Consider the following 7,824-nt stretch of genomic DNA (forward strand, 5'->3'; position numbering starts at 1 on the left):
TAGCAGTAAACCAAACTGTTTCCATTTCGTGCCCAAATTGCGAGTTTTGACCACTTCAACATTTCGCACTAAGCCTCTTCCAACTGCAGGTGGCGGGCATGTGCTCGTAAACAGAAAAAAAAAGAAGAAGCCCCTCCCTGCTTGTCCATTGTGAACACAGTGTGTTTACACTGTGCCCGGTCTGTGCAGCTTTACTACAATCTTTTTTTGCAGTTAAATATTTAACAAATAAAAAATAATTTAAAAAAAACTTCCTGGGAATCTTTGGAGGTTTCAGAGAAATGTACCATATTTCTTTCATGAACACAGCTCAGCTGAGATTAACAGCTCCATTTGAAACTAGTCTTTAGTGAATATCTTGGATCCAAAGGGTCAAAGGTTAGTCCTTCAACATCTTACATTTCTCTCATTTAGACCCAAATTTTAGCAACTGCATGCAACCAAAAATGGTAATGATTTTTGGATTTTGAAACCTGCTTTTATTTATTCAAATGAAGGTCTTTGATGCATCATGAAAAAAGTGAAAGTCACATTTGATATGATGTTTTAAGAATATTAAAATATATAGAAGGATACAGTTTTGTTCCCTGGTATTTTTCCCATTCTCCTGTCATTTTATAAATAGTAACTTCCTAAAGACTGCCTCTAAGGGTTGACTTTGATCAAGTGTGAGACCACAGTTTATTTTATTATTTATTGTTGAGCTGGAAGCTTAGTTGTCATTAAATATTTGTGTTCTCCAGGGAGTTCATCCACGTCCGGTTTGCCTTTTAAGTCAAGAAGCAGTTTTCTTTTGCAAATAAAGGCAATTTATAAAGGAGATTATATTGCAACTTTTGCAGTGACTCCAAACAAACAGCAAAACCTTTTGACATTGTCTGCTTGTTTTGACAGTTGGGGAGAAGTTTGGGGTCATGGCTATGAGCCAGACCCTCCTCACATCCTAAAAGCAATACTCTGATAACCTCCATGTCATGCCCTCTGCTTGTCTAAAGCTTTTAGTGTTCCCGTTTCACCATATCTGCTCAAGATTACTGCCTTTCACGAAGAACGGCATCAGAAGTTTCAGCAGGAGCCAGCTGAGCAGGTTGAAAAGTTCAGTTTAGGTGAATCCTGACTGCGGCTGACAGTGTTTCCATTTCAGTGATTTACAGCAGAGCTGGACTGTGTGTGGGAGGAAGCCAAACAATATCCAGATAAATGCTCAAAGATCCACAGCATGTCACTCCCTCTGAATGAAAAATGGCCAAAGATGGACTTTTGCAGCTGCTGGAAACGGACACTCGGTCACACCGATCATGTGACGCCCATAAAAAACACGCTTATAAATGGGGGTTTTTGAACACAGTTTTAGGATGGTGTTCACACTGGACAAGTAGGGAGGGGCTTCTTCTTGGTTTCTACTGTTTACTAGCACATGTCCCTATATTTGGAAGACGCTTGGTGTGAAACATCGAAGCAGTGCCAATCCTGCTCCAGGCTTTTTCTTTCACAGCTATATCCCTAACCCTCACAATCTTACTACTGCTGTCAATTGGAATAAAGTCTGTTCTGTTCTATTCTATTCTATTCTATTCTATTCTAAATATGAAATACTTGGTGTTGTGTAATTCAGGGAGGGCTGGCCTGATCAATTTTTAAATGGTTGGCACATCCTTTAATGAATCTGGATGCCATCTATACATCACTGCCAAATCCCAGTCCCTGACTGGTCAAAGTTCAGCCTGATTTATCTTACAACGTGTGAGCTACATAGCCGCACATTTTGTACATACAGACTCAAAATGGTGGTAGAAACTTGCGTAACTACACATGAACATGAGAGTTTTGAATGCAGGAGCCCGAAACACATAATTACACAGATTTACTTAAGCTTTTCATTGGAAGTAGCCTCTTGAATGCATGAACATAGCCAAACAGTAAATCCGCTACACTGGCTGTGTGGACTCAGAGTTCACACATACAGTAAGTTGTTCTCAGTGAACCTTTGAATTAAAAGTGGACCAGCTTGTGCAGAAGGGCAAGAAACAAAGATAACATGAAGGAGAATGTCTGACCGACAGCTAACATAACATCCTATTCAGTGGTTTCTGTTTCCAAACATTATTTCTCAGAAATGATGAGAAACTGTGATTAAATATCCAGCACAAGTACCTCCATGTGCAATTTCAGTGCCACTCATGCTGAATTTCCCGTAATCTTTTGTGATTTTTCACGCACCCTCGGGCCATTTTACAGCCTACTCTTGTGTTCTGGAGCTCAGAAAGCCCTACAGGACTGGAGCAGCGTTTCTGCCCTTTAACCCATGCTGTCCATTCGTTTACTTGTTTGCTTAAATTTCCAGGAGCATCTCCATAAAGCTGATGTCCATGTTTATTTGTCGATGATGTGGTGAACTGCTGTTCATCCCTTCCTTGATGCTTTGTTTCATTAAAAAAAATTGCCCGCTTTAACAAAGAGCTGAAAATAGAATGAAAAAGCGCAAAAAAATGAACACATAAGCAATAATGGAACACTGGATCTGTGTCTGGCTGGAATGATTCATACGTTTCAGAAAAATAGGTCGTCACTGTCCATTCAGTGCCTTCAACATCAAAACTTTAACTTTGCACAGACAGGAACTTTCCAGAGGGTGAAATAATAAAAGGAAGGGGTCCGCTGGGCCACATCCCAGCTGTCAGTGGGTGAACGGTAGGCTGCACCCTGGGCAGGTCAACAGTTCAACAAGGCCACACGGACAAACCAGCGCACACCTAAAGGGATTTAGAATAACAAATCACGCTTTGGCCTGCAGCTCTGTTGTGGGAGGAAGCCAGAATATAATTCAAGAAACTGAAGAACTCTACAGATTGGGGCTTCTGAAAGGATTTAAACCAGAACTTCTGCTGTAATATTGGCAAATTCTAGATGAATTGCCTAATTTCTATTCAGCTAAATTAAGTAGTTAATTTTAGCTTATAAAAAAATGGTTCGATTGAATGATTTAAGGTAACTAAAAAAAATCAGATATTTCTCATAAAAAAGTCAAAATCTTTCTATAAACAGAAGGATCATTTTATTGGAATCTAACAAAAATCATTGTGTTTATAGAAAATGAGCCATATTTTCCACCCTTGAGAAATCGGATGAGAAAAACAAAGACGTCCATGGATCTAGTCGTCAACAAGTGCATCCCAGCGTACGCTCTTCGTAAAAAATAAGCTCTTTCTCCAACTGCATTTTTTCGTCTGCTCCTGTTTCACAATGATTTAAAAAAAGAAATACTCAGAAATGCTATTTTTTAAATATGTCATACACCATGAGTAAAATGCCACAAGAACATATTAAAAACACTATTTTCATCAGAGTGAGTCTTTACGTGGAGCAGTGACTTTTAAAAACTGGCTTTTCCTGGTCTGTTCCATTACTTTCTATGGTCTGCCCTCTCTTCATCATCTCTTCTTTCTCTCACTGAAACCTTTGACACAAACGCACACACAAACCATCACACACTTACTGAACAGCAGCTGAGCCGCTTTGAGCACCAGCAGCTGTAATGCTGTGATAAGGTTGCAGAAAACTCAAACTTGGGGTTTAATTTTTTCCGCAACGGTCAGATTCCCTGGGCGGCAAAGGGTTTTCGCACAACAGTGTTTCATCATTCCTGAGCCCGTGTTTATCATTCCTCACACTATTCTGTAGCCCCAAATCAAGATTGGCGACACGGGCTGAAGTCTTGTCCACAAGCTCTCAGCAAAAGCACAATAAAAACCAAGAGGAAAAAGATGAGGTAGGGAGAGGATGGAAGAATAGCTGCTAACAAAAAGTCCTCCCAACAGGTGACCTTCCATTTCCACCACGCTGACATTGATCTATGTCCTCTCTTGGGCTCTAGAGTTCGTCTTCTTCCCACTGTCCTTTAATATAATCTGTAAACTATATCAGTTCAAGAAATGGCAAGAATCTACTTCCACCCCTTAAAATGAATTCTATATCAATGGATGGATCCTTGTTTTTTTGTTGTTGAATATAAAACAGAGTAAAATACTACTATATGTTATTCAATTCTCAGACTTTACTCTTCCTGCAGAACTCACAGCAATTTCTTGGAATGCAAATGATCAATTTTCCAAACAATTCTGTATCTCTGTCTGTCTTTCTCTGCAATAGTACCAGCTTTCTGAAATGGGTTGAGTCAGTGAGGACCGGTGTGATTTTAGGTTTCCTGATGCTATCATTTGAATAATAACTTTGATGTTTGCATAAAGAGCTGCACAGGAAACACCCCAAGGCTGTAAGACGATCAAACGTTTCAAAAATATTAGAAAATATGAGCATGAAGTGTTATTGCAAAGCTCCAGGAACTGTTGAAATATTTGTAAGCTTTATTTTAATATTTTTTCTTGTATGAACTCATCCTCTTCCCTTTTACACCGCAACTTTAGCGTAACTCTTTAAACCTTTAAACAAAATTAACATAATTCCAGCAGATTCTGAGGCAAAGAAAAGCAGTCTTGAGCAGTGAAGTGCCTACGCAATCGACGTAAATCAGCTGATTCTGTCACAGGAAAAGTGGCTTAGCACCAATCTGCCACACTTTACGTCGGTAATATGTTAAAGCCCACATGCAAAGCAGCTTTTCTCCACATCAGAATCAGTGGATTCACATTGATCGCAGAAAAGATCGTGTTAATAATCATCCTGTTATAAAAGTTACTGCTTTTTAGAAGTCACAACTACCCATTTCACTCTATGTTGTGTAGGAGGCATCATTTTTGAATTGTGCAACAAATGCCACTCTTCACAAAAAAATTTGCAAATTTGGTCGAGGGTGTCAACATGTCACCCGCAGTGCAAATATAAGCCATATGCTCATGATTAAACATCACCGTCCCACATTTATTTTCTAAGCTCCCTTAGAAAATTGGTCTCTACAAAACAAAAATGAACATATTAAAGCACCCACTCACTCCCCAAAATAAACGGATGCACTCAGAAATCAGTGTTAAGCTCTTCTTGTCTCTCCCAGTTCTTTGTTTACCAGTAATTACTGTGTATTACCGCTTTTGCTGATGTGGAATTGCGGAATGATTAACACTGGAATGCCAAAGTCGTCAGGCTGCTTATTGAACCCAACTCTCTTATATCTCACTGTGATGTTGCTGTATTGATTTTCAAAAGGCGACGCCGCTGATCCATGAAGGCAACATGGTGGCATATATTAGAGCCATTTGAGCCAATTAGAGTGAAGTATGTTCCGGCAGCCGGTGGCGCCAAAGTGAGTGCCACACTCCAATGGAGACGCCCTTCGTCATTTTTCAGAGTAATTAGAAAAACATCAAATGCTGTTAGAGGTGGGTGGGGTGAACCCATGGTGCGCCATGATGCTACTGCACAAACGCCCAAAAAGAAAAACAGCAAATTCTTTTTAATGCTGATTTATGACACCGCTTTAGTCGCAGTACCTCACATTCTTGATCTTCGTTTAAAGCAGAGACATCTCATTTATGCATCAAAGTGAAGATGATTCCCCTGGAAATATTTGGCCATAGGTGCACCTCCATAGTAGTCACGGGAGTATTAAAATATAAATACCTGTACATCACCAATTTTGATATCAGCTACTCTGTTAAAACATTGATTACTAATTAAAAAAAATGCATCATTTAAAGTCCCATTAGCTGTTGTGCACCTCGGGAACCATTTGCTGGTTGAACTCCCCAACCCAACCCCTTAATGCTGGTTGTTGAGCAGGGAGGCATTGGGTCCCATTTTTGGAGTCTATGGCCATGGATTTGAACTCACGATCTTCAAATCAAATCAAATCAAATCAAATCAAACTTTATTTATAAAATAGCGCTTATCATGCATTTCATGCAGCTCGAAGCGCTTTAACATTAGAAACAAAAAACACACAACATTACAGTAAAAACCCAACCCACCCTACACCCTTCCCACTCCCCTCCATTAAAGCACATGACCCACGACAATGAATGTTGACTACCAATGCAAGTTAAAATAAATAAATAAATAAATGAATAAATAAATAAAAAAGCAAGCAAGCAAACAAGCAAGCAAGCAAGCAAGCAAGCAAGCAAGCAAGCAAGCAAGCAAGCAAGCAAGCAAGCAAGCAAGCAAGCAAGCAAGCAAACAAACAAACAAACAAACAAACAAACAAACAAACAAACAAACAAGGCTCGGCTCTGCTGCGAGGAAACGGCATTTGGGAATCTCTTCATACCAGGAGCCAGCCCGGCCACGGGAGCATCGCCAGAGCGCCAACCCAGACCGGGACAACACCAGGGTCCACTTCACAGCCGTGAGGCTGCAAAATTAAACCCCAGCCGCCCCAGCAAAGGCAAGAACTGCAACAACAGCCACCGGGCAAGCCGGCAACCCTGGCAGAAAAGACTCCCACAAGAAACACTGGGGCTAAAATCACAATAAGATACTAAAATTATAAGATTTATTAAAAATATATATATATAAATAATAATAAATAAATAAAATAAAAAAAATAAAAAAATAAAAAAATAAAAAATAAATAAATAAATATAAAAAAAACTGAGAATAAGATGCATAAAATGAAATGAAATATAGTATAGAATATAGCCTATAATAAAACTAATAGAATAAATTAGCAGTTAAAATCAACTAAAAGCTAAATTAAAAAGGTGGGTCTTGAGCCTCTTCTTAAAAACCTCTACAGTCTCTGCGGCCCTGAGGCCCTCCGGCAAGCCGTTCCACAGGCGAGGACCGTAATGGCAGAACGAAGCCTCACCATAAGTTTTGGTCCTCACTTTAGGAACAACTAAGAGGCCAGCACCGGAGGACCTCAGGGTCCGCGAGGGCTCATATTTTAAAAGAATATCATTTAAATAAGAAGGCCCAAGACCATAAAAACACTTATAAACCATTAAAAGAACTTTAAAATCAATCCTGATTTTAAGGATGATCTTCCAGTCCCAGGGCGGACACATTACCGCAAGGCTGCTGAACTGGTAATGTCTAGATAATTTTGGTTATTAGGTGAGTTACTCCAGTGTTTCGTGCTGAAACACCCCCAGCCCACAGCATACAGAATTGTGCCATCAGTCACCTGACCAGAGGTGGTGCTTGTTAAGCTACATTCACACTGCCCTTAGCCACGCATGTTCAAGCGACCACTTTTAATGAAAAGTCTATGTGAACGCGTGTTTTGGGGCTTCCACATCAAAAATCAGGTTGAACTTTGAACAATCAGGGACTTGGATTTGGTATTTATGACACCAAATCTTTCATATATTGGAATAGAGCTGTAGAAGAAAAAACATGAAGCTTTTGCTAAATTTGCGTGATTTGCACCGGTTCAACATTTCGCACAAAACCTCTTTCAACTGTAGGTGGCAGACACATGCTAGTGATGAGTAGGGATTGTCCAGTGTGAATGCTAAACGCATGTTCTTAAACTCGCGTCACATGCTCAGTGTAAACATAGCAACAACACAGCATGGCATGAGAGGTTTTGTCGTTTTAACACAATAAACACATTTTTTGACATAATAAAATTGTTAGCAGGCCAGTTTTTTGATATTTGTTTTTAGGATAACAAATAATATGCTTGAGGGGAAAAAAAAATCAATAAAAAATCACAAGTAATCAATAGAATATTTGATGCAAAAAGTAATCGGTATCATATCAAATCTTAAAAGTGTGGTATCTTTCTCCCATCACTACTTAGAACCTTTGCACCCCAGATGAAAGAATGGGGATTGTTCCGGGTCATTTTCAGGTCCATTGGAGTTGCAGCAAAGACTACAAAGGAGCTTAACTAAAGCAGCCAAGCTTACTGGGACTATTTCAGAG

The sequence above is a fragment of the Oryzias latipes genome, chromosome 24 (assembly GCF_053564925.1).
Source record: "Oryzias latipes strain Hd-rR chromosome 24, Olatipes_Hd-rR_3.1".
Lineage (NCBI taxonomy): Eukaryota > Metazoa > Chordata > Actinopteri > Beloniformes > Adrianichthyidae > Oryzias > Oryzias latipes.